This window comes from Hemiscyllium ocellatum, chromosome 11, assembly GCF_020745735.1.
Source record: "Hemiscyllium ocellatum isolate sHemOce1 chromosome 11, sHemOce1.pat.X.cur, whole genome shotgun sequence".
Lineage (NCBI taxonomy): Eukaryota > Metazoa > Chordata > Chondrichthyes > Orectolobiformes > Hemiscylliidae > Hemiscyllium > Hemiscyllium ocellatum.
Window position 1 is genome coordinate 85026872 of NC_083411.1, and position 27830 is coordinate 85054701.

At 41.1% G+C, this 27830-nt stretch overlaps 1 protein-coding gene across 1 annotated transcript in view; it reads right to left on the minus strand.

Annotated features, from left to right (window-relative positions):
* LOC132820470 (kelch-like protein 4) overlaps window positions 1-27246 on the minus strand; it is a 310868-nt gene extending 283622 nt beyond the window's left edge. The window contains exon 1 of the mRNA XM_060832644.1: window positions 27229-27246. The gene's annotated coding sequence lies outside the window, so the exon portion shown is untranslated. The remainder of the gene's footprint in view (window positions 1-27228) is intronic.
* Window positions 27247-27830: the final 584 nt, after the last annotated feature.

Below are 27830 nucleotides of genomic sequence, written 5' to 3' on the forward strand. Positions count from 1 at the left end.
ATATTCCCAAATTAATCTAGTCCCATTTGCCAGCATTTGGCCTATGTCCTTCTAAATCCTTCCTATTCATATACCCATCCAGGTGCCTTTTAAATCTTGTAATTGTACCAGCCTCCACCACTTCCTGTGGCAGCTCATTCATTCAATACATTTTAATACCGGCACTGCACCTAGCCACAGCACAATCAAATATAATGCATCATAAAAAACAAAGGTCAGTTGATGTCATCTCATTCCTTTTCTACTTATACAAAGTCCATCGTTTGATGAATAGTCACAAAAGGCTGCTCTTTACAGCTGGCAGTGATGTTTTGGCCTTCCCCTCCAATAGCTGTAAAAATTCGTACAATAGGATTTTGATTGAATCTATAAAAGTTACTTACTATGCCAGCAGTATGTGAGATACGCACTTCAGTTCTTGCCCTTCTAGCACTTATATAAGATAGCATCTGCAATAACACTGACATCTACCAACAATATTCTGATTTGGTGAGCTTGCTTTGATCTGTGCCAGGATGAGTAAACATAGGTTATTGGCTGATGTGCTCTGCCAATATTAGAATTCTTGTGTTTCCAGAAACTTCTGCCTTTCATTTTATAGATCTTTAACTACAGAGGTGGAATTGAAAAGTTGCTGTTTCTGGAAGACGATGATAACATGCTTTTATTATGACAATACTGTTATCCTATTTTTCAGGACAGCTAAACACAATGCAATTAATGAATTACTTGCAACACATAGTCATTAATGCAATGTAGGCCAACACTAAAACTAAATTTGTTCGCAATGAGGCATCACATTCAGCAATCACATACATTTGTTTTTGTGGTTTTAAGAACATAAAGAACAGGAGTAGGCCATTCAGCTCCTCAAGTCCGTTCTGTAATTCAAATGAGATCATGACTGATCTGGGGCCTAACTAAATATACCTGCTTCTGGCCCATATCACTTTTGCTTAACAAAAATCTCAGATTTAATTTTAACATCGAGCATCAGCTGCCATTTGTGAAAGAGAGGTGAAACCTCTACCAACATTGGTAGGAGAAGTCTTTCCTAAAATGTCTCCTGAGCAGTCTGACCCTAGGTTCTCGGCTATGGTCCTTAGTTCTAGAACCCCCAGCTAGTTCCCAGTCTTTTTCTGTTGATATCTTGAAGGTCCCTTAACCTGTGTTTAAGGAATTTTGACTCAGACACTAGGAAAGCTTCCCTTCTCTTCTGTGAATAGAGCTTTCAAATGTTCTACATCTAACTGAGCAAGCAAATGGGGCTCATGTCCATTATTACAATTAAGGTACTTTCCTGAGTTACACGTCTGGTAGTCATTGTCAAGTAGTTGCTGATAATGCTATGAGGGGCAATATATCCAATAAAACATCATGAACTAATTATAAGGAATGATGTTCACCCCAGATAAAGATAAAATTCTTTATGTTGGATGTGAGTGCTGAATGGACCATGACAAAGAAGCCAGGCAAAAGTGAGGACTGCAGATGCTGGAAACCAGAGTTTAGATTAGAGTGGTGCTGGAAAAGCACAGCTGGTCAGGCAACATCCGAGGTTCAGGAAAATCAACGTTTCAGGTAAAAGCCCTTCATCAGGAATGGAGGCAGGGACCCTCCGAGATGGAGGGATAAATGGGGGTGGGGCGGGTGGGGGTGGTTGGGGAGAAGGTAGCAGAAAGAGTACAATGGATGAACGGGGGTGGGATGGAAGTGATAGGTCAGAGGAGAGGGTTGAGTGGATAGACCGGAAGGGAGATTGACAAGTAGGACAGGTCATTAGGACAGTGCTGAGCTGGAAGGTTGGAACTGGGGTAAGGTGGGGTGAGGGGAAATGAAGAAACGGGTGAAGTCCACACTGATGCCCTGGGTTGAAGTGTGCCAAGGTGGAAGATGTGGTGTTCTTCCTCCAGGCATCGGGGGGTGAGGGAGTGGCGGTGGAGGGGACCCAGGACCTGCATGTCCTTGGCAGAGTGGGAGGGGGAGTTGAAACGGGAAGATAGGATTGATTGGTGCGGGTGTCCCAGAGACGTTCCCTAAAGCGCTCTGCAAGGAGGCGTCCAAAGTAGAGAAGACCACATTGGGAGCAACGGATATAATTTCATTGGTGGATGTGCAGGTAAAACCTTGATGGATGTGGAAGGCTCCTTTGGAGCCTTGGATGGAGTTGAGGGAGGAGGTGTGGGCACAGGTTTTGCAATTCCTGTGGTGGCAGGGGAGGGTGCCAGGACGAGGGGTGGGTTGTTGGGGGGCGCGGACCTGACCAGGTAGTCACGGACTATCAAAGAAGCAATTGTCCTTTTACTTGACATAGGTTTTTGTTTGTCCATTTAGTGTAGCAGTAGTGTAATTCTACTTGCTATGATTGATTTACTACTGTTGCTATGGAACATATCTACTCAAATACTTTGAAACCATACAAATTTGTTTAAAAAGAATGTAACTGATGCATAGGTAAAAATGAAAAGAATGAGAAAGGGATAGTCGGCAGCACTGGAAAGACAAAGGTAAAAGATTATAGGTGGTGTGGATTAAGGAGGGCACATATTAATGCATTTTGGATAGAATGACTAATAGTATTGAAGTTGTGGAAAACATGGAAAACATAGAGATTAATGAAGCAACCAATACAACAAATTAGCATCCACACTCCACAGACTAACAAGATATTGCAACCTTAATAGATACAGAATCACCAGGATTTTTATTGTACATTAGGAGTAGAGTGACATTGATTTTTTGTGATGAAGTAGATAAATAATAGCCTGAAGAAAACTGTAACATTAAATCTTTTTGAATGGAATTCTGAACAGTGGAGAAACCCATTGCATTATAATATTTTCCCCAATTGCATATTTCATTTTAAATGAGTTTGCTGTCTTTCATTATTGTAACTGGAATTAAATATGGTTGGACATTTGCATCAAGTATCTGAGCAATCTGGTTAATCTTATAAATAAGTACCTTCTGAATAATCTGAAGTACAGCCACAATATGACGTCCTAAATCCTACACCTTAATACACTGACCCCATTGAAGGCAAGCATACCAGATGCCTTCTTCAACACTCTGTCTACCTGTGATTCCACTTTCAAGGAACTGTGAACCTGCAGCCCTAGGTTTCTTCACTGGTTACCACAGGACATACCAAGGGCTATTATTGGTTTCTGACAGCTGTTCCTTAAAGCAGAGGAATAGGTGTGTTAGAATCCAAGATGGTTAAGAGGTCCCTTCAGATGTCTTATTCATTATAAGCCTCGTTGACCTATTTCTGTAGTGTGCCAAACAAAAGAGACCTAGGGCTATAGGTTCATAATTCCTTTAATGAGTCAGAGGTAAAAGGGTGCTGAAGGCGGCATCTGGAACACTTGCCTTCATTGGTCAGTGTATTAAAGTATATGATTTAGGATGTCATGTTGCAGCTGTACAGGACAATGGTGAGGCTACTTTTGGAATACTGTTTTCAATTCTGGTCTCCCTGCTACAGGAAGGATGTTGTGAACCTTGAAAGGATACAGAAAGGATTTACAAGGGCATTGTCAGGATTGAAGGGTTTGAGCTATAGGAAGAGGCTGAATAGGCTGGGGCATTTTCCCCTGAAGTGTCAGAGACTCATGGGTAACCTTAGAGAGATTGGTCTTTTTCCCTGTCTGGGAGAATCCAAAATTAGAGGGCATAGGTTTAAGTAGAGAGGGGAAATATTTCTTTATTCATTCATTGGATGAGGACATCACTGGCTAGGCCAGCATTTATTGCCCATCCCTAATTGCTCAGGGGGTAGTTAAGAATCAACCACATTGCTCTGGGTCTGGAGTCACATGTAGGCCAGACCAGGTAAGGATGGCAGTTTCCCTCCCCAAAAGGACAGTTGTGAACCTGATGGGTTTGCCCAACAATTGACAATGGATTCAGTCATCATTAGACCCTTAATTCCAGATTTTTGTTGAATTTAAATTCCACCATCTGCTGTGGTTGGATTTGAGCCCAGGTCCCCATAACATGACCTGGGTCTCTGGATTCACAGTCCAGTGATAATACCACAAGGCTGCCACCTCCCCCAGTGGGAAGGGAACTAAAGGGCAACGTTTTCATGCAGAGGGCGATATGTGTATGGAACGAGCTCCCAAAGGAGGTGGTGGAGGCTGGTACAATTACAACATTTAAAAGGCATCGATAGGTACATGAATATGAAGGGATCAGAGGGATGTGGGCCAAATGCTGGCAAATGGGAGATCAGTTTAGGTCAGCATGAACAAGTTGGACTGATTTTTTTTATATTTCAAAAATATACTTTATTCATAAAATAATCATAAAATAATTTGATACACTGTACATTAAGTAATGCCATACATATGTCAACATTTACATACACAGCTCAGAATTATTATTATATACAGGTCTGTGCATTTCTCGCTCATACGCCCATATATTGAGCTGAGGCATCAGCAGAGCCCAAAAGACTGCATGGGCCCCCTGTTCTTCTTTAGACAGGCAGATGTTAAATGGTGGTCTTTCCCCACCGCGCCTTAGCGGCAGCTACCCCAAGCTTCAGCGCATCCCTCAACACGTAGTCCTGGACCTTGGAATGTGCCAGTCTGCAACACTCAGTCGGGGTCAACTCCTTCAGCTGGAAGATCAACAGGTTTCGGACCACCCAGAGAGTGTCCTTCACTGAGTTGATGATCCTCCAGGCGCAGTTGATATTCGTCTCGGTGTGCGTCCCGGGGAACAGGCCGTAGAGCACGGAGTCCCGCGTCACGGCGCTACTTGGGACGAACCTCGACAAATACCACTGCATTCCTCTCCAGACTTCCTCTGCATAGGCACATTCCAGAAGGAGGTGTGTGACAGTCTCGTTCCCCCCCCCCCCGCAGCCGCTTCGAGGGTAGCGTGCGGTGCGGCAGAGAGTCTGGGCGTGCATAAATGATCTCACAGATAGAGCCCTTCTCACCACCAGCCAAGCCATGTCTTGGCGCTTGTTGGAAAGTTCTGGCGATGAGGCATTCTGCCAGATTGCTTTGACAGTCTGCTCAGGGAACCACTCAACAGGATCCGCCCTCTCCTTTTCCCGAAGGGTCTCAAGGACGCTACGTGCTGACCACTTCCTGATGGACTTGTGGTCAAAGGTGTTTTTCTTCAAAAATTTCTCCACGAAGGACAGGTGGTACGGAACGGTCCAACTACTCGGAGCGTTCCGCGACAGCGAGGCCAGGCCCATCCTTCGCAACACCAGGGATAGGTAGAACCTCAGTATGTAGTGACACTTGGTGTTTGCATACTGGGGATCCACGCACAGCTTGATGCAGCCACACACAAAGGTGGCCATCAGGGTGAGGGTGGCATTGGGAGTGCTTTTTCCCCCATTGCAACGGTCTTTGTACATGGTGTCTCTTCGGACCCGGTCCATCTTTGATCTCCACATGAAGTGGAAGATGGCTCGGGTGACTGCGGCAGCACAGGTTCTGGGGATAGGCCAGACCTGTGCCACATATAACAATACTGAGAGTACCTCGCGCCTGATGACCAGGTTTTTTCCCGCGATGGAGAGCGACCGTTGCTCCCATCTGCCTAGTTTCTGTCTCATCTTCCTGATCTGCTCCTCCCAGGTCTTGGCGCACGCTCCAGCACCCCCGAACCAAATACCCAGCACCTTCAGGTGGTCAGTCCTGACGGTGAAGGGGATATAGGATTGGTCGGCCCAGTTCCCGAAGAGCATGGCCTCGCTCTTGCCTAGGTTTACCTTAGCCCCCGAGGCCCGTTCGAACTGGTCGCAGATGCACAGGAGTGTGTGCACGGACAGCGGATCCGAGCAGAAAACGGCGACGTCATCCATGTACAGGGAGGCCTTAACCTGTAGGCCCCCACTGCCAGGAATAGTCACCCCTCTCAGGCTCGCATCCTTCCTGATGGATTCGGCAAATGAACAAGTTGGACTGAATGGTGTATTTCTACATGATACATCTTTATGACTCTTTCAGACGTTGATGGGTGAATCAGCTCACGTTTTATTCCCTTACCCCTCATTCAGCCTAAGTGACCAGGCCAGTATAATCATAGATTTCATCAGTAAGTGTGTAAAGGACTGCAATAAAAAAAGTTAATTTGAGTGTTCCCCAACCAGAAACCATGGATGAGCCATAAGGTCCACTTCCTACTGAGGTTCAGGGCTGAAGCATTCAAATTGGGTGACACTGACCAATACATAAAAGGTAAGTACACCATTTGCAGAGCCCTCAGGGATGCCAAAAGGACAGTATCTGACTAAACGAGACTCCCAGACTAACCACATAAACACACGTTGACTGTGGCAAGGCTTACACGATATAAACGGGCTACAAAGTGAAATGGTGTAGAATCGCTGACAACAACGCATCTCTCCCAAATGAGTTCAATGCATTCTGTGATGATTTTGAACAGAAGGTCAGTGAAGTGATGTCACTTGACACCAGTACCAACGGTATCCTCCACAGGTGTCAGTTCGGCTTACAAGAGTGAACCCATGGAAAGTGATTGGCCTACATGGAGTCCCTGGCTATGTACTTAGATTCTGTGCAGACCAGATGGCAGGACTATTCAGACATGTTTAACATCTCCTTCCTTTAAACAGAGGTTCCCACCTGCTTCAAGAATACCACCATCATCTCAGTGCAAAGGAAAATCAGGAAACATAGCTTAATACCACCCAATGGATCTAGCATCCAATCCTTAGGTTAGTAATGGTACATCAACTCCAGCCTCCCAGATTGCCTTGATTTGCTACAATTAGATGACTGTCACAACAAATCCACAGCAAACACCATCTTCCTGGCTCTACAGTCATCCATGGAAGATCCAGATAACAAGGACACTTACGTCAGGCTCCTATTTATTGACTGAACTTCACCTTAAACAGCATAATTCCAAACAAACTCATCTTCAACTCCAAGACCTAGAACAGTGTTCTGTCCTCCGCAAATGGATCTTCGTCTTCCTGACCCACAGACCACAAATCAGTAAGGATAGTTGATGCCACCACCTCGATGATAACCTTCAACACCAGTGCCCTACAAGGCTGCGCACTCAGCCCCTTACTATACTCTTGATGCATTCATGACTGTGTGGCCAATGTCTGCTCCAACTCCATTTACAAGTTGTTGATGACACCACCATAGTGTCGGACCTTAAAAACAGTGAGACAGAGTACAGGAAAGAGATAGTGAGCTTTGTGACATGGTATAAAGACAACAATCTCTTCTTCAATATCAACAGAATGAAAGAGCTGGTCATCAACTTCAGGAAGCAGAATGGAGGACAGGCCCCTGTCTATAAAAATGGTGCTGAGGTCAAGTGGGTCGCAAGATTCAAGTTCTTAGGAGCAAATCTCATCAACGATCTTTCCTGGTCTATCCATGTCAATGCTACGTTCAAGAAAGCACAATAACACCTCTACTTCCTCTGAAGGCTAAGAATGTTTGGCATGTCCACTATGACTCACCATTTTTTATAGATGCACCATAGAATGTATCCTATCTGGATGTATCACAGCTTGCTATGGCAACTGCTCCACCCAAGAGCACAAGAAACTAAAGAGCTGTGAATGCAGCTTGGTCAATCACGAAAACCAGCTTTACATCCATTGACTCCATCTATCCTTTCCACTGTCTCAGGAAAACAGCCAACATAATCAAAGATGCTTCTCATCCTGATTATACTCATTTGCATCAAGCAGAAGATACAATAGTTTAAAAACACATACCAACAGTTTAAAGAACAGCTTCTTCCCTCCTGCTATTAGACTTATGAACAGACCTTTCATATATTAGATTACATTCCCGACAGTGTGGAAACAGGCCTTTTGGCCCAACAAGTTCACACTGAACCTCCAGACCCATTTTGCTCTGACTAATGCACCTAACACTATGGGCAATTTAGCATGGCCAATTCACCTAACCTGCACATCTTATGACTGTGGGAGGAAACTGGAACACCCGGAAGAAACCCACTCAGACACAGGGAGAATGTGCAAACTCCACACAGACAGTCACCCAAGGCTGGGATTGAACCTGGGACCCTGGTGCTGTGAGACATCAGTACTAACCACTGAGCCACCGTGTTGCCCAAAACGGTGCCAATATTAAATATTGTTGCCAATATTAAAGTTGGCCTTTCTCTGCACCTTCTCTGTAGCTGTAACGCTATATTCTGCATTCTGATTTATTACCTAGATGCATTTATGTGTGATATGATTTGCCTGAATAACAATACAATACTTTTCACTTTATCTCAGCACATGTGACAATAATAAATCAAATCAAAAGAATATAACGTTCTGGAGATCCAACTGGAATCCTCGGGACAGAAATTATTTCCCTCCTGTCCACATCCTGCATGAAGGCAGTCAGTACTGTCCCTGAAGATCTTGGAACATGCTTGTTTCCTCTTTCTAGCATTATTTTGCAAACTTTCTGGTTTGGCATTCTATACCAATTAACCTAGCATTTGTTACAGGCAGAATATACATTCCTTTACGAGGTACAGTTTCATTAAGGAATGTTAACCTCACATGAACATTGGCCTCCTTTTGAATTGGATACCTGGACAAAAACATAATTGAACCAAATGGGCAATTTTATTGACCAGAATGTGTGAATAAATAGTTACTCTTTTCATGATAAAGATGTGATCAATTTTTCTTTTGATATGAACGTAGTTGTATTTTTATAAAGTGCGACAATGATCATTTGCATGTGACTTCTGTTAAAAATGTTGCAGAAATGTCCTGATCCTTACCCCCTCAAAACCTTTATCTAGTATTTTTTAATAAGTTGCAAAATAAATGGTTATTGAATATAAATGACGTACTGAGACTGTGTTACCTAAATCCAAAGTACTCAGCTCTTTAAAGAGGGAGCTTGTACTGCTCTTTTCCTTAACCTACTTTTCCCTTATTTTGTTTCCATGTGCCTATTTCTGCAGAGACAGCACGACGTTGAAAATGCTGTCGACAAATCATTAGAAATTGATTCTTGTATCAAGTTGTTGGATTGACGCAAGTGCTATCATTGGAGTCAGATGTAGTATGTCATTTTATTTACACCCATTCAATGAATCTCAAATGGATTCTTGGTATGCAGAGGCCTCAAGGATAGCTTTTTGATGGAGTGAGATTTATGACCTAAAACCAATTGCAAATCCATTTAAGTGTAGAGAGCTGTGCTGATTTCTTAGAGTAAGATGCATTGAAACTGTTTTCTTTTCAACACGGAGGGAACCAAATCGTGTTGTAAATGGATGTATCTTGACAGGTCTGATTATACGTTCAAAAATCTGAAAAAGCCAAACCAGGTGGTTGTTGTTGAAAATGGAACTAGAATATTGGCCTTTTTCCTCATACAAGTTTAAGACTGACTGGGAAATATTAATTGAGATCGATGAAATATAGAAAAATAGATACATTCACAGAATTATTGATTGAAAGGATAACTGCATGAATGTTTAATGCTGACCAGTGGCTTCTCTTTAAATGCACATTGTTACTCTTATATAAATCACCATTGTAACTCATTCAATACTCAGCCTGTGTCATGATCAATAGTTTTCTCTACTCAGGGTTAGCTTTTACTGGGTCATATGACAGATCAATATTTAATTATATTCAATAAAATTATATTCCATCTGTAGCCATCCCTTGTAGGTCAGGGACGAACTTGTATTTTTTTGACAGCTTTTCCAACTTCAACATACAACAAAGCTCTGAACTTGGATTTGGAGGTGCTATTGTAGTATAGGGAAATGTAGCAGTAAGGACCCTCAAGTAGCTGGAAGGTACACTATCAAGTTATTGATTTAACTTTGATAGTTGAGTGATAAATATTGGTCGGATTAGGGAAACAGGCTTGCTCTTCTTCAACTAACACAACAGGATCTTTTGTGTATACTTGAGAGAACACATGGCTTTAACATTTCATCAGCAAGATTACCCCTTCAAAAATGTCATGACCCCTGGAACTACAACGAATAGATTGTTTTTTTTTAAAGTATCAACTGATTACTGTCACTGTTCGTACCTACAAAAAAGGTGAATTTTCTATTAACTTAGAGATATGACTGAAATGATAGGAGAAATAAAGTACACTATAAAAATGTAGAGTGGCACTCAGAGAGAAATAGGATAGTGCATCTGTATCCCAATGAGATACAATGGACAATAATATTACAGCAAAAATTAAAGTGGTGCTGGAAAAGCAGATCAGGCAGCATCCGAGGAGCAGGAAAATTGACGTTTCGGGCAAAAACCCTTCATAGGAATAACAATACAATTTCCTATTGTTATCACCTACTGCCCTCCCTCACTTGAAACTTCCACATTGGACATCAACTGAAAAGAGCACCAAAAGGGTCAAGGACAGAGAATGTATGCTTGTTATAGAGGTGGTGCAGTGGAGGGTGACCAGACTGATTCCTGGGATGGTAGGACCATTCTTTGGGAAGCAATTCAGGCTACTGGGCCTGTATAGTTTGAATTGATCAACAAGAGGCAATTTCATGGAAAACTTTTAATTCTTGAAGGATAGACAGAGTAAGTTTGGGAAAAATATTGTTTCCTTAACTATGGGGCCTAGAACAAAACACAGAATAAAAGACAAGCCTAGATGTAATCATGTACCAAACATCCCCTTCTACACTATTGACACCACCATACCCAGTTCATATAATGCATCTTTCCCTTGGATCGTCCACAATCCTGGGACTGAGTTGGGGGAATGGGGTCTGTACTTCATGTAACCGTTGTCAAATCTACATGCTAATTTGATAGTTTACCTTAACCAGAGGCTTCCATGTTTCAAAGACCGATCTAGACTCTCATCACATCACCTAAGTACAATACATTGATAGAAAGAAGGAATAGAAAAGTATAAGAGCTTGATCAATGAGCATGCACAGCGTTATTTCAATGTGCATCAGGGCAAAGCATTAAAGTCCAAGATTTACACAACTTTGCATCAAGAAATGTTATCGAGTCTAACGAGCAATGGTCAAGTCCTGTGAAGAAATAGACAACATATTAAAACTGCATACTAGCCATCACCCATAAAAATAGGATGTCAACTTGAATACTGAAGATATCATGGGAGGCAACAAACCACACAATACAGAGTGAAGCTACACTGCCAAGTTGTGAGTTCTGTATAAAAACTAGACCTGGTCATATTGTACCACCAAGACATCAGCTGAACCTACAGATAAAATATATCCTTGTTAATATTTATCAGAAAAATGGTTCCTGTTCTTTAAAAAAAAATGAAGAGTGTTTTAATTCAGACCAGATAAATCTGTACATTTAAAATGGTTACAGTAGAAAAACGTACATTCCGGTAGAAGAAAAAAGCTATCCACCATATCTTCAATCACTCTTCTTGTAGTGTCTTCAGACAGTTAGCTATGTGCAGGGAATGTATAATTAGCACAGAACCAGACTGAGTGTTGATCTGATATGGTAGCCCTATAAACTATTGGTGTTGCCAATAAACTTCAAGATATTGGATCATGTTGCAGCCAAAATACCTGAAAAAAAAGCAAATCACAAAAAAAAAGGAAGCAGCAGTCTGCCAGTCAGTGTGGCAGTTGCAAGTATTGGTTATTTGTGAAAAAGGATATGTAACATTGCGTAGAGCAGAAGACTTTGAAGCTTCCATTTTATTCACTGAAACATCATCAAACTGCTGGATTGCTCATATACTTCATTTTATTTGATATCATTGCATGCATTTCAAAAAATGGTGTAATTTTCTGCAACTCCTCATAAAACGATAGAGTCAACAAACAGAATGATTGTAGAATGAACCATGCAAATATGTTTTATTTGATGTTTTGTTTGCTTATGACAGTCAAGATAATTAGCTCAGTATCAGCAGTATTAAAACTTTCCAATCAGAATTATCCAGCAATTATCCTATCCTACTCTATATGGCAAGTAATTGAAACTCATAAGGAAGTACAATAAATGTATGATATATTTGAATACCTAGGAATTTAGGAATGAAGAAATCTAACATGAATAATACAGTAGACTCACATGCTGTTAAATTCTCAGAATGCATTTGATATTTGCACTGGTAAGTGGGATGGAGACAACGGGAGTGGAGTGAAGCAGATAGTAATTTCACGTTTCAAAAGGCAATCAATATCTCTAAACCATATAATAAAAGTTAGCCTTTGGCATGAAGGTAATTCTTCTTTAAAATGAAGCACCTTTGATATTGAAGTTCAATATTAGAGCCAAAAATCAATGTTTTCTGACAATGAAGGACAGGAAAGAGATTGAGGTAGACTTGGCAAATTGCAACGCTTACACACTGCTTCAAAATAAGAACCTACTGGTCAAGAGCACAACCTTCAGTGTGGAACATGTTTATGAAAACCCAAATGCACAAACACAGCATATATAAAAATAACAGAACAGAAATAATTTCAAAGCAGAGTGATTGTAAACACTGTCATAACATATTCAAAATTTTGCTTTATATTTATCATGTTTATCTATAATTCATAAAAAAAAGTGTCAACTAAAGCAATTACACGTGGAATTTTGAGACTTTAATGTGTGACATCTGTATATGCTAGCATTTTAGAAGTATCCCTAAAATGGTGAGATTTTTTGATCAGTCCTGTATTACGTAAATCTCTAAACCATGCCCAATATTTAAGAGTCTAGAAAATGCTAACACAATATATGGTTAACTGAAATTTACATGAAAAATTGTAATATATCAAATTTGTCAATACAACATAAAATGCACACATTAATCACCACAAATGAGTCCTCTGTGGCTCAGTGAGTAAATACACTGTTTACTGTGATCTCAACAGTGCAAATTATTGTAGTGCCTTTAACACAATAAACATCCACAGAACTTCACAGACATTTAACAGTAAAGGACAATAAAGACAAATGTTCAAAACCTGGTCAGAGAGGGCATTTCTGAAGGTGTACGCATGCTTTAAGGTACTTGAGTTCAAATGACAGCAGTACAATTGCTATAATTTGTTTCAAACACCTTTGAACAACAAAAGCAGGAAAGGTCAGTCTGGACTGACTGGCAGACCATCTGTAGTTCATGATACAAAACAAGGTACATGTGGATGAGAGTTGCACCATTTTCTCAGCTCGATATGATGAATCCAGTGTGAAGTGTAGAGTTGGCATGCTAACTGTTTTTGTGCAGCCATTTGATTTTTATTTTCAGCCAACAATACTGGCTCGCAGCAATTATAAAAGAACAAACATCAAATGTACAACTTTCTCCCTTTCAGTACACAGCCTCCACTGAGACCCCCTTAGCTGCATCTTCTCCAGCTTGTACACAGGAAACTTGGTCAATTATAACACCGTGCTAATGCTTCAGAGGAGTCATGAGTTTTGGTCCCCAGACATGCAGCATGCAGAGCTACCATCATGTGGACACGGGCTTATATACATGGAACAAACTCACTTTAATGCTTTGTGGATACCTCAGGAGAATTGATGGATAAGAGCGTATGGATAACAATTCTGAAGTGGAACTCAAAGCAGACAGGTGTATAATGTGTGATATTTTAATGACAGGAGGTCATGTAGTGGCATGGATTAATGAATAGCTAACATATAGAAAACAATAGAAATAAATGCGTCATTCTCACATTAGCAAGCAGTGACTACTGGGGTACCACAAGAAACAACACTTGAGTCTGGTTATGCAAACCGAATGTAATAGTTTTAAATTTACTGATGATACCCAAATGGAATATGTTGTGAGGAAGATGTAAAGCAGCTGCAGGAGGATCCGGATAGGCTGCATGAATTGCTAAGAACCGAGCAGATGGAATATAATGTGAGAAGTTGCGAGGTTGTCCACTTTGATAGGAGGAACAGATGTGCAGAGTATTGCTTAAATAGTAAGAGGTTTTTAAAAAATGTAGATGTTCAAAGATATAATTTTATAAATTGGGCCTACGTTTTCAACACTGCAGAAGAAGGTAGTGTTGTATTCATTGCAAAATTAGCATGTGGCACCCTCACTGCCCTTCCAATGCCTGGAGCTATCATTCTTTGAAACCTCAATCCCAAAGTACCATTTTAATTCAAAATAACGTTTCGATTATGCCATGCCAAAACACATGGAGCTGAAGGTGAGAGTGTTACTTACTCAACCAAGCCAAATCTTACAAAAAAATCTTTTCTATTTCCTTCCTATATTTTTCTTGTGATCCCTGTATGGCAAAACTGCTTTAATTAGATTTTTTTCATGAACATCAACACAATTTAATATCTGAAAAGAAATAAATTTGTTCCACACATCATATTACTTCAACTTTACTCACTGAGGAGAGTGGTCAAATGAATAGGATCAGGCACAGTTATATTGTCCCCAAATTGAAAACTGCCATTTTGATAATTACTTCATTAAAAATAAGCAGAACTCTCCAAGGCTTTAAAGAACATCTATCATGGAAGGAGTGCAGGAGTTTGAAGTGTTAAGGGAGACAGTCAATATGCACTGCACTGGGCTCTATCTCCAACAGATCAGATGGAAGGTGGGGTTTGAATCAGGACACTATCAGACTGTTTGGTGCCTGGTCCTCCATGTTCCTGACCTCTGCCTTCCCTGTAATCAGGGAAGGGGTTGACTATCATGTTAGATCAGACAGCAAATTCTGCAATAAGTCAAGACTAAAAAGGGGAAGTTAAAAACATATTGCATCTTTATTGGAGAACTCCTCGACACTGGCCATGTTAGTTGCTCATGTAGCAACAGCTACAAAGATTCAGTGACTGTCCCTCCCCTGCCAATAACTTGCTACTCATAACTAAAGCATCAATAAAACTGTGGTTAGCATACAGGAACAAAGCAAAAAAATCTTGGTGAATGAATAGAATCTCAGACTGAAGAGGTGGGGCAGCTGGGGGATCATAAACACCATTTTTTTCAAGAAATACAAGCTGAATTTTACATTTATTTCAGACACTGGCTGGGAGTTTTGAGATGATAATCACAATGAAACTGAAAATCTTTAGTGTCATTACTTCTGAAACTGAAAAAGGTAGAAATACAGAAGTTACAAAGATATACTGCTGAGGTTGTACAGTGGTCTGGTCAAACAAATTTGGAATACTGAGAGTAGTTTTGGGCCCTGCATCTAAGGAAGGATGTGCTTGCATGGGAAGGGGTCCAAAATGAGGTTTAAGAGAATGGGAATGAAGGACATGATCATATGAGAGATGGTTGCAGACTCTGGGTCTATAATCAATCGAGTTTAGAATGGGAGTTGGGGATTGGATTGAAACTTACAGGATGCTGAGAGGTCTGGGCAGAATGGATGCAGAGAAGGTGCTTCCACTTGTGGGCGGCACGGTGGCACAGTGGTTAGCACTGCTGCCTCACAGCGCCTGTAGACCCGGGTTCAATTCCCGACTCAGGCGACTGACTGTGTGGAGTTTGCACGTTCTCCCCGCGTCTGCGTGGGTTTCCTCCGGGTGCTCCGGTTTCCTCCCACAGTCACAAAGATGTGCGGGTCAGGTGAATTGGCCATGCTAAATTGCCCGTAGTGTTAGGCAAGGGGTAAATGTAGGGGAATGGGTGGGTTGCGCTTCGGCGGGTCGGTGTGGACTTGTTGGGCCGAAGGGCCTGTTTCCACACTGTAAGTCTAATCTAATCTAATCTAATAGGAGAGGCAAGGGCCCAAAAGGCATAGCCTCAGAGAAGAGATGGGCATTTAGAACAGCCATGAGGAGGAATTGCTTCATCCAACAGATGGTTCATCTATTGAGCATATATAAGACAAAGGTTGATAAGTTCGTGATTACTGAATGGATCATGGGTTATGAGGAGAAGGCAGGAGAATGGGTTGTGAAACATATCAGCCATGATTGAATGGCAGAGCAGGCTTGATGGGCCAAATGGTATCATTCTGCTCTTACATCTTAAGGTGTCCTAACCGTGGCTTTATGTTGATGCATTGGTTACACTACTGAGATTCCCTGCTAAGTGAATCAATTAGAAATCATTGAATTGATGAGAATGGTGTCATTTTCTTTTACAGTAAGACTAATTGCATTCAAAGATTGAAAAAGTCACACATTTTGTTGAAAGAGACAATGTTGGAATTTTAACCTAGCATTAATTATTGTCGAACAGCCTGACTGAACATCCTGGTTGCCCGGATATTCTTATGGGAAATAATCAATGCAGCAGCATAGAATCAAATGATGTTGAGACCATACAGAAAACTCAACACAGGTCACTCCATGGTAATTACATTCACTTCTTCTAAAACACGATGGTTGCATTCTTGAACAAACACGCATTACACAAAAATATCGCACTTTAGAAACAGCACTGAAAGTGTTGGTGATGTAATTAAATTACAGCCAACACACGTTTGAAAAGTTCACTCCCTAGAAACAGCGCCCCAATTCGTCAATCACATTACAGCAAATTTGTATTAACGAAACGCACGGTAGAACAAAACGACCTGCACCAGAAAATTGAAATTCTGAAGGAAAATTGCCCGACATCTAGAATCCTCCAAAGAGACCCATAAAAATTTCAGAAGGTTATGACCCACTGAAGCTTAGAAGTTGTCCGAGACAGTTAATAGGATGAAAACAAATTGTCCTAAACCCTGCAAATATAATCACTGAAACCCACCAATCCCTAAATGACACTAACTGCCCCAATTCTATCTGCCCAGCCCCACTAGGCCTCACAGCTGCCGATCAAACCACTTGACAACCCCCAAGCATTCATGCCTACCATCCTAAGTCCTCACCCAGTTGGCACCCTGCATCCCGTCACCCATCTGGTATCCTGACCCCTCCCTGATCATGTTACCCACTCATTCAATTAACACTCTAACCTTAAGCTTAAGAATTTATCTTTTCATAATATGTTAAAACGATTAGTGGTGTTCCTGAGCAAAGAAAAAGGGAAAGCAGTGCACTGACTGTTATAACAAGGAGTTAATTTTCACATTGATCCTCTCTGCTGCTGATTGCAAGGATTCCTGGAATGTTCTCCATTATTTCATCAGGCAAGGGTCATTTCGAGGAATTTCCATGGCAGGAGTCAGCAAAAGATACCTGCGTACTTTTTTGTTCAGTCAGGATTGGAAATATCGTTTCCAACCTTGATCAGAATTTCTTGGCTGTTATTTGTTGAATGTCAATTCCTCTGTTATGATTTCAAAAACCAGGGTGGGAGTTTTACACTGCCCCACAGTACCATCCATTGCAACAGTCAAAGGTGTAACACACCTGTTCATTTACTGCCTCCCTTCACGGTATCCAAGGGCCCAAACATACCTTCCAGGTGAAGCAGCACTTTGCCTGCACTTCCTACAATCTAGTTTACTGTATTCACTGCTCACAATGTGGTCTCCTCTACACTGGGGAAAACAAAGTGTAGACTGGGTGACCACTTCGCAGAACATCCACTTTCTGCCTGCGAAAAAGACACTGAGCTTGCAGTTGCCTGCCACTTTAACACACCACCCTGTCCCCTGGCCAATATGATGAGATTACTTACAGTGTGGAAACAGGCCTTTTGGCCCAACAAGTCCACACCGACCCACCAAAGTGCAACCCACCCAAACCCGTTCCCCTACATTTACCCCTTCACCTAACACTGCGGACAATTTAGCGTGGCCAATTCACCTAACCTGCACATTTTTGGACTGTGGGAGGAAACCGGAGCACCCGGAGGAAACCCACGCAGACACGGGGAGAATGTGCAAACTCCACACTGTCAGTCATCTGAAGCGGAAATTGAACCCGGGTGTCTGGCGCAGTGAGGCAGCAGTGCTAACCACTGTGCCACCATGCCACCCTCTGTCTCAGACTTGCTGCAGTGTTCCAGTGAAGCTCAGCGAAAGCTGGAAGAACAACACCTCATTTTCTGCTTGAGGACTCTACAGCCCTCTGGACTCAATATCGAGTTCAGTAGTTTTCAGGCCTGAACTCCCCCATATCCTAACCCCAAACCCCACACATCAGGTCTTGTTATCACAGTCTGCCAGTACACTTTACCTATTGTTAGCCACTAACAGTCTCCATTAACAGCTATTCACTCTCCTAGCCAGGTCACTATCCATTTGTTTGTCTGTCCAACTGTTCTTCACTCTTTTTGGGCTCTATCCCCAATTGTTTCCTCCTTATACTCTCTCTTCTGCATAAAAATCAACATTTTCCTTGCTGCCACCTGAGGAAGGGTCACCGGACCCGAAACGTTAAATCTGATTTCTCTTTACAGACCTGCCAGACCTGCTGAGCTTGTCCAGCAACTTCTGTTTTTGTTTCTGATCTACAGCATTTGCAGTTCTTTCAGTTTTTATTTTGTGGCAGTTTTGTTTGTTTGAGGTTCTCACTTAACCCCATATGAGATGTAACTATTTATTTCACAATCTATAAAATTGAAACCGACAACCGACTGCAACCAACAGGGTACCCTTCGTTGTTCAGTATTTCCCAGGGGCTGAAAAATTACGCCATCTTCTTCGTGACCTGCAACACATTATCAATGAGGATGAGCACCTCACCAAGACCTTCCCCACACCTCCACTACTTGCCTTTAAACAACTGCCAAACCTCAAACAGATCGTTATTCGTAGCAAGCTTCCCGACTCTCAGGACAACTCCATACAACCCTGTCACGGTAGGCGCTGCAAGACGTGTCAGAGTGTGGACATAGATACCACTATTACGCATGGGGACACCTTCCACCTTGTACATGACAGGTACTCAGGCAACATTGTCTATCTTATACATTGCAGGCAAGGATGCCCGGAGACATGGTACATTGGGGAAACCGAGCAAAGGCTACAACAACGGGTGAATGGATACTGCACAACAATCAACAGACAGGAGGGTTCCCTTCCAGTTGGGGAACACTTCAGTGGTCCAGGACATTCAACCTCAGACCTTCGGGTGACCATCTTCCAAGGTGGACTTCAGGACAGGCAGCAGCGAAAAGTGGCCGAGCAGAGGCTGATAGCTAAGTTTGGTACCCGTAGGGAGGGCCTCAACCGGGCCCTTGGGTTCATGTCACACTACAGGTGACCACCATAGCACTATACACACACACACACTCTCACACACACACAGGCACTCCTATACACACATACACACGGACACACATACACACGGACACACATACACACAGATGCTCACACAGACACCCACACACACCCTTACACACTCACACATGCACCCCCTCACAGACTTAAGACACTCTGCGCTCACTACATACACACATACACTTTCTCACACCCACAACCCCCAACCCAGACAGACACACACAGACAGACATATATTATGTGGGGTGAATTTGTACTTGCAGGGTTACATTGTACTTTGCTCAAAAACTGCATGCGTTCATGTAGAACTCTGAGCTCAAAAACTGCATGAATTTATGTAAAACTCCGTAATCTCATTTTTTAGATTAGAATCAATTTAAACATCATGGCGTAGACAGAAAACACAGGGGGCTAACACCTTCAATATATTGTCTAGCTATCACCATTGTCAACAGCTAATCCGAGAATGCAACTTTTTTTAAAAAAAGGTTTTGTGATTTACACATGAAAGAAGTGAAACTATCACGGTATTCTAACAGATGAAATGCTTAAGAGGCAATCAGGATTGAACCCTCCACTACCACCTGATGAAGGAGTGTCGCTCCGAAAGCTAGTATGCTTCCAATTAAACCTGTTAGATTATAACCTGGTGTTGTGTGATTTTTAACTTTATAAAATTGAACATCTTTTAAAAAGTTAAGGATTATTTTTCCTTCCTGGTTTGCTGTCATGGGAATATTTCAAATTGATTAGCTGCTAATGACACTGCTGTTGGATCGGTGGAAACACATTCTTCATTTGGAACCAAATTCAAATGGATTTGAAAAGGTGGAATACCATGTCTCTGAAGATTATTTGGTGGGAGATTTCTTGAGTGATGAGTATTGTTGTTCTGCTACTCACCAGAAAACTCTCATGCAATACAACATGCACAAAAGTATTTTTTTTTAAATCATAGTAACGAGTTAAACTAACTGCTAATCATATTCCACACAAGTTTCCCTTCTGTTTCCTTCCTTCCTATATTGTTCCTGAGGCTCATTCACACAATTGGTTTAACTATATCCTGGGTAGGAGAGTAACTTGCATCAAAGGGCTTTCAATAAGATCTGCAATAGTCTTACATTCAGATTCAATGTTGAGAGCTTCATATGTGTCTGACAATGTAAAGGATCCAAATAATTCTAAGAAGGTAACATGTGTATTATGCCATCGAGTGCTTCTACACAATATTTATACACTTCCCAGAATGCACAGAAGGACAATGTGCTTTTCTCACTAGTTAAAGGAAATAGTCAGTGAAAAAAGAAAAAGGTGTACCAAAGTTTTAACACAGGTTTTACAGTCTCAACTCAAGTGCTGTCAAGAAATTTTAAGCACTGTTCCTCTGAGAACTGTAGGTATGCTGCCTTGGGCCTATAAATACAGTTGTTAGGTGTTTTCTATTTGTTTTCCATTCAGCACCTGCCATTGCTCCTCCTTCTCTTGTCAGTATGACATTCCCAGTAGAAAACTCTTGAATAAAGAAATGAAGCCAGAATCTCATTGAAAGTTCAGAAAGTTCCACAAGCAACTACAGTGCACTACATATTCAAAAAGCTCAAGCTGGACAAAATCTTTCAGCTTTTGAAATGAAAGTGTTTGTTCCAGAATGTGTAACTATGTTCACTGATGATTCCTTATGTAATATTGAAAATAGTCAATGTCTGGCTTCTGCAGCCTGCATTTGGTCCTTATAATTGTTCCACAAAAGAAAGGTTTAGAACACGACAAGACTGAAAACAAACCACTCACTCATTTCCTTCAAAACTAATATAAGATATGCTTATGACAAGCCACTGAATGGCCCGAGGGAGGAGGCCAAGCGTAGACCGACCACCAAGGAAGTAAAACCTTATATATCTTCTCCCTCGCTCTAAAAATGAAAGATGTAACCATACTAACCACAAAACAGAGCTCTAATCAACTGCTTTGCAGAAATGACTCATTTGTTGATGTATTTCAGAAGAGATTATACTTTTTCATAATAAGTATCTATTTGTTGAATTTTTAAAGCAGACTGGAGTACTGCTTTTTTACACTCTTGATAAATTACTTGCCTACTGCCTGTAGTATTGCTTTCAATAAATGCAGGGATATGCTGTATGACAAGGATATTTGGACCAATTAATTTTATATTTAATTATTCACTATGAAAACCACTGCATTTCCCACAATGTCTCCAAAATTTGTAAATCGGCCTAATCACTGACCGTTATTTTCCTCTAAACAGTGGTTTGAAGAACTATCACTTTAGTTAATTTTGGGACTAATTCTAACACCACATTTGCCTAAATTCTTCAAATTAGGTACAGAAGCACACTTATTTCATTTTGGGATATAAATAAAAACCTTGAGCGCTAACTAATTTATCATCCTTTTACCATTTTCATAAATTAGTTGTCTTTAGACATCAAGCAATCATCAAACCAATGTATGAATTGACTGTTTGAGCTCCATCCTTCAAAACTACTTGAAGTAATGATTGAGATTAATCTCTCTCTCTCTCTCTCATATTAATTATTGAATCAAATAAACAATGTTGACTGTTCAAGCAAAAGGTCAACTTTGAAGTATAATTTGATCATGCATAGGCAGCATATTAACCTCTAGTTATTCTCCAAGTATAAAGAGAAGTAGACAGCAGTGTAGATCCAGCACTGTTCTCTATCTTACTTTCAAATGCATCAGGCTGAATGAAATCAGAAAAATGCAATTTTACTGGACTGAAAAAGAATGTCACAGCTGATCTGATTGGTAAATAAACTGAGCAGAATTATAGACTTTATAGCACAGATCAATGTTATTCTGTCCTTTGGATTACTTACACAATGACCCTGAATGGAAACAAAGTTAATTGCAGAAGTAAAACATCTTCCTTGTCTTCCATTTTCAACGTTCCCTCCCTTATGCCCAAATCAATTACCAGAAGCACTTACAAAGATACAAATATCTGAAATCAGAACAGAAGTAGACCATTCAGCCCTTCACATCCACTCTACATTCAATAAGAACATGGCTAATCTTTTTTTGTTTTGTATTCCACATTCCCATATACCGCTGACAACCACGGACTCCGAACAAGAATCAATTCAACTCTGAATATTTTAAAACCATGAACCTGCCTCTACTACACAGAGACAGAGAGTCAAAATCACACAATCCTCAAAACAATTCTTATACTTGTCCTGAAAGGGCAACATCTGATTACAATAGAGCTGCATTTTGGACTGACCTATCAGAAGAAATACCCTTTCCATGTTCATCTCGTCAAGGTCATTCAGGATCCTCTACATATCAGTCAAGTTTCTCTTCCCTTTCTCAAGGCAAAATCTGGGTTTTTAACTTACTCCCTCCCACTATTTAGAGACCCCAGACATTCCCTCAAGGTAAAACAGTGATTTATTGCCCTTGTTTTTATTTTAATTCCATGCTTTCTATTGATGATGCAATCTCCTCAATACCAGGAGGCTAAATGCACTTTGGGGGATCACTCCTTTCAGCTCATAAGCAGAACTCTAATCTTCAATGATTTTAAATCTGCACCCCATTTCTATTCTGAGCACTCTATCCTCAGGCTCTTACAGTATTCCAATTAAGTTCAACTAAGCTCAAACAATCTCTTAGTTTGGCAATTCACATTGAGTCACTCAACATTGAGGTCAACACTTTCAGATCAAAAGCTCTGACCCTATTATTCTGACAGCAGCTGTTTGCAATGATTCTGCTATTCCCCAATTCCAGTTCATTTTTAAAAAAATCCCATTACAATCGTCCTTGGCCTTTCTGCAACACCATTTCTGCCATTTCATTTCTCCTTTGTTGACACATTCGCAGAATTTGGCTTTTTCTCCCCTCCCCTGGATCTTTATATCTGTATTTGTTCAGTAGTTATTATGCCACTAAAGTTTTTCCCATTCTGACAAAAAGGTCATCAGTCTAACAACAAACTTGCCTTCTTGATGAAAAGATGCTGCTTGATTGGCTGAACATTTCTAGACTTTCCTATTTAATTTCTGATTTCTAGGACCTACAGCGTTTTAAGTTTGCAAGCAAAGAACAGTCCTCTGATATACTCCATTCTCAAGTACCTTCCTCTACCTGTTGCATTTGTTGAATTTTTATTTAAATTTTATTGAGCTCTGTTGCAAACACTGTCCACCGTGTTGCAAGCATTCCATCGCTTCAACAACCCTCTGCATGATGAAATTCCTCCTCACATCTTTCCTCACTATCATAGTGAGACACTCCATTGTAGTAAAAGGTTCCAAGTAACTTGCTGCAATTTGATGTTTGGTTATTAAAATGGTGATCACCTGAGTGATCACGTGGATATTGATTTGAGAAAATGATTATGGTAGATGGTACTTTTTTTTAGCACTTGGACTTAAGACATGACAGAATTTGGTAGGAACATTAATTTGCATCTGAGCTACGCTTTGCATTTTGGATTGCTTGTTTGGGCAAAAATATTCCAAGTGAGAAAATCTCTGCAGCGGCATGCACAAATTTGATTGCCTTGCCTCTTAAAAAAAGAAATAAAGGGAGAAATAATTCTTGCACAAGCTGAAAAAAAGGGAGTAAAGTAGGAAACAGCACAGAGACATCAAAAAGAAAGCATTGCAGAATTAGTCTTGATTTGACTTGTTGCACTCTGCAGTGCAAATGAAAGTGTTTGTAGGGAAGCCTGTGGCTCAGTTAAGGGAACATATTAATAAAAAAACTAGTGATTTCTGTGGCAAACCAAAGTGAGGCACACAAGTTTGAAATATTACATGGGAACCATGAATAACTTCCTGGAAGAGGGCCCTACTTGGGTTTAAAATCACACATTTATACTGAAAACCAGTTTTAAAATGACAGAACATAATCTGTAGAATACAGAGGTGAGATTTTGATCTGAGAACAAATGAAACAGCAAATGAATTCTGTGGTCAGCAGCCTCTAGATTGACTTTACGGCTTATTTTTTCAAAAATAAAGATTCCTTCAATGGTGGCTCAGGAAAAACACACCTTCTCCAATGCCTCAGAAATCCAATCAGCAAGTTGTGTCAGATTCGCCACCAGACTACTGGGTCTCTCAATAACAACCATCCATTCAGTGTCCAGCAAAGATCCAGCCACTGCTCCAATTTTTTTCCAAAGTGCAGAGATGCTCATGTTATGTGGGTTGAGCATGCTGAATTGCCTGGTAGTGGCCAATGTGGGGTTACAGAGACAGGGTTGGGGTGCAGGTGACAAAGGATGTTGGTATGGATCTGGGGGAGACGATGTTCAGAGGGCCACTGCAGATTTGATGGACATCTTTCTGCATTATAGGGATTCTAATGATTCTATGAAGAGATCCAACACAGGAATGAGAGGACCTGCTAAGAGCCACCATTTTGACCCCGACTCGAACGTCCCTCCTCAGCAACAACAGTCTTTTTGCCTTTCTTTGACAACCAGGCAATAATCCCTGGTGAACGGCCCAATGTGTTATCGACAATAGCCACTGTGCACAGCACCACGATAGGTAATGGAGAGTAGACAGTCTCTGATTGGCTATCAGCTCTCAGTGACAGTATATGTACCTTCCTGGAAACCTAGCCAGTACTATGGAGCCTCACTTTAGGTTAAGTTCCTTCTTACTTTGTAACTACACTGGTTAACTTAACTGACTCCACAATTGGCCTCCAATGGTCTGGTCAAGGCTTACCTTGAAGGACTCTCCTTCTCAACTTCTCCTCTCACTGAAGGCATGGTGACCCTCAAATTAAACCAGCACTAGTCATATGTCTCTCAATGGGAGAGGAGCCTTATGGTCCAATCAGACTCCACTGACTTTGATTCAGTATTGAAATAAAAAGTAAAGGAAAATGTGGGAAAAGTTAATATAATTGCCCATTTTTTCTTTCAAAAACTTCAGTTAGAAATTAAGATGTTGCATTCTTGCCATGAGAAAGGGAATCTCCACTCATCATTTCTTGAACATTTTCCAAGTTTTGTTTTATTTCAGGCCTGGCTCTCCAGTATCTGTAGTCCTCACTATCCCCTTTGTTTTAGGACTGATCCCCAAACAGCTCCCATGCAATGTTCAAAGTTTGGACTCTGCAATGTGGGTGGATGGCAATGCCCAAAGGAAGTGGGGAGTGCAGCGGAAGGAAGGGTAAGATGGTGGGAAATGGGGATGCTGCTGCTTGCCTGCCTCTATCTTGACAGAGTCCATGGCAAGATGCCTTGTGTACAACTCTCTCATGCCGCTGCTAATTGATACCTTGCAGACAATCAACACCCAGATAATGGGTCCCACACCATCACCACTGACTTTTAATTGGCTGGCAGTTCTCAATGGGCTTACCACTGCCCAATGGTCTATGAACCAGGGCAGGCTTGCTGAAGTGACATTGAGTTCAGTGGAAATTCCAAAACCAGATGACATTGGGTTCTACAACATCATCTACATGAAGTTCTGTGCCTTGTACAATTGCCATCTGCCAATTCACGAAGTCATCCCACCACATGTTTGAGTGCCCAAAAGGTTTTCTTAAATATAATTCATGGGGCATGATTTTTCCTACCATGGAGGTAGTGAGAAAGAGAAGTAAACTGTCCACAGAGAGATTGGTATCTCACTGCTCCCCCCATCTCACCCTACGTGCTATGCCCCTTGTTGCCACCTCAGTAATTAAATGTTGTGGTTCTGTTCGCCGAGCTGGGAATTTGTGTTGCAAATGTTTCATCCCCTGTCTAGATGACATCCTCAGTGCTTGGGAGCCTCCTGTGAAGTGCTTCTGTGATATTTCCTCCAGCATTTACTGGCATCCTCCAGCATGCCAGAGGAAATATCACAGAAGCGCTCCACAGGAGGCTCCCAAACTCTGAGATGTCACCTAGACAGGGGGCGAAACATCTGCAACACAAATTCCCAGCTCGGCGAACAGAACCACAACAACGAGCACCCGAGCTACAAATCTTCTCACAAACTTTGATCAGTAATTAAATGCTGGGTGAGAAGATTATGAATAACCTTCTCTTATTACCCCAATTAAGGCACTAAAGTAGTCAATTAACAGTCACTTAACGGCTTCAACTCACCACCTGACTATTTGGCAGTCGAGAAACATGTCAGGGTTGAAAAACATGCTCGATGGGATACAGCCTTCCATTTAAAGGCCAACTGGGGGTAGGAATGCAGTTCAAGGGAGTGACCGCAAAAGGACACCACAAATTCCACGATTGGCAGCCAGCTTCTAGCAGACAGGATGTCGGCATTAAGGCTATTGGTTTACAGAAGCTCACCCAGTCAGCTTTTATATTGCTGCTTGCAACTTGAACTGGCAAGCTTTCTTGCTTGTGGAGGTGAGGCATCAATTCCCCACAAAGATGCTTGCAACCGCATTTAGCACATGGAGCAATGAGCCTCAGCCTTGGAATAGCTGAACTGTTCAGGCAAATGATGCAGGGTACACAACGATCAACTGACATACAAACAGTAGACTTAAATTGATTTAGAAGTCAAATTCTGTGATATGGAGTAACACAACTGAAGTCGACTCAGATATCTTGAAGGTATTTAACAAGTGAAACAAAATGATTGAGGAATTTTTAAAAAGACCATGTCAGAAATTGATTGCGGAAACATTTTGAAATAAATTTCAATTTGATTTTGTAAAACCTGTATAAAGAATTTTTTAAAAATTGCAGTATCTTCTGTTTTGAAAATATTTTTGGTAATTTAGTGTTTATGTTTTTTAGTAAAATTGTTGTCGTACAAGTATTCCAATGATATATTGGAAAATGCCTGAGTTTTTAAATTGTGGAAGTCTAACCATAAAGCATTTGGCAGAGGCAATGTATGGATATATGTAACATCCAAAAAAAGCAGTATGCCTTAGCACAGCCAGGCTCAATTCAGCCAACACAATCACCTTGTCTAATTCACCTTGACTGTTATTCCTGGTAAAGGCCAAATATGCATTTCTGCATTATGACACAGCTTCGGTATTTATTATGGGTACACTGAATTATAAGAATCCTCTTAGCTCAGTCCAACTGAACTTTATGGATAATGTTAGCTTGTTGCAAATGCAAATTCATAGAGAGAAGAAAAATCTTACCTTGGAAACTAAAGGAACTGAAAACAGAGGTATTCCGTCAAACTAAATGTGTGTCCAGACAAGAATGTTGTGATTTTCTTCCTTGTTATAACAGAAGTATCTATTTACTAAGCTGAGGCATTACGTTTTTCTGTGTCCTTTTAACAACCAATTATTTTGCTTAATGCAAGAGCAACCTGCTTCCTCTTTCCTCTGCCCTTCAAAGACTGATAAATGTTTGCCTTATACCCCAAATCGCTTTCCTTTGAGAGGAAGTTGCAGATAATTGTTTTCCGTTTCACTTCCCTCAGCTTCTACACTGAATAGCTGAGCCCAAAGATCACATACTTGTTTTCTATGCAATTATACACTGAGGAGGTTTATAGCGACAAATAGCCAACGCTCTAAACTCCCTTTTTATACTGCTTGCAGTTAACACGTTTGAAAGATAATTATATGAGCCCGACAAGGACAAAAGGCTGAGAATATTTGAGTAAACTTTGAAACTTTCATCTGTTTAACAAAGAGCCTAACCCAAGAAAAGTGGGGAAGTATCTGATCTTTTATGCAACACAAATGAATTAACTGGGTACTTTGGTTCTATTATATGACAGTGGATAATA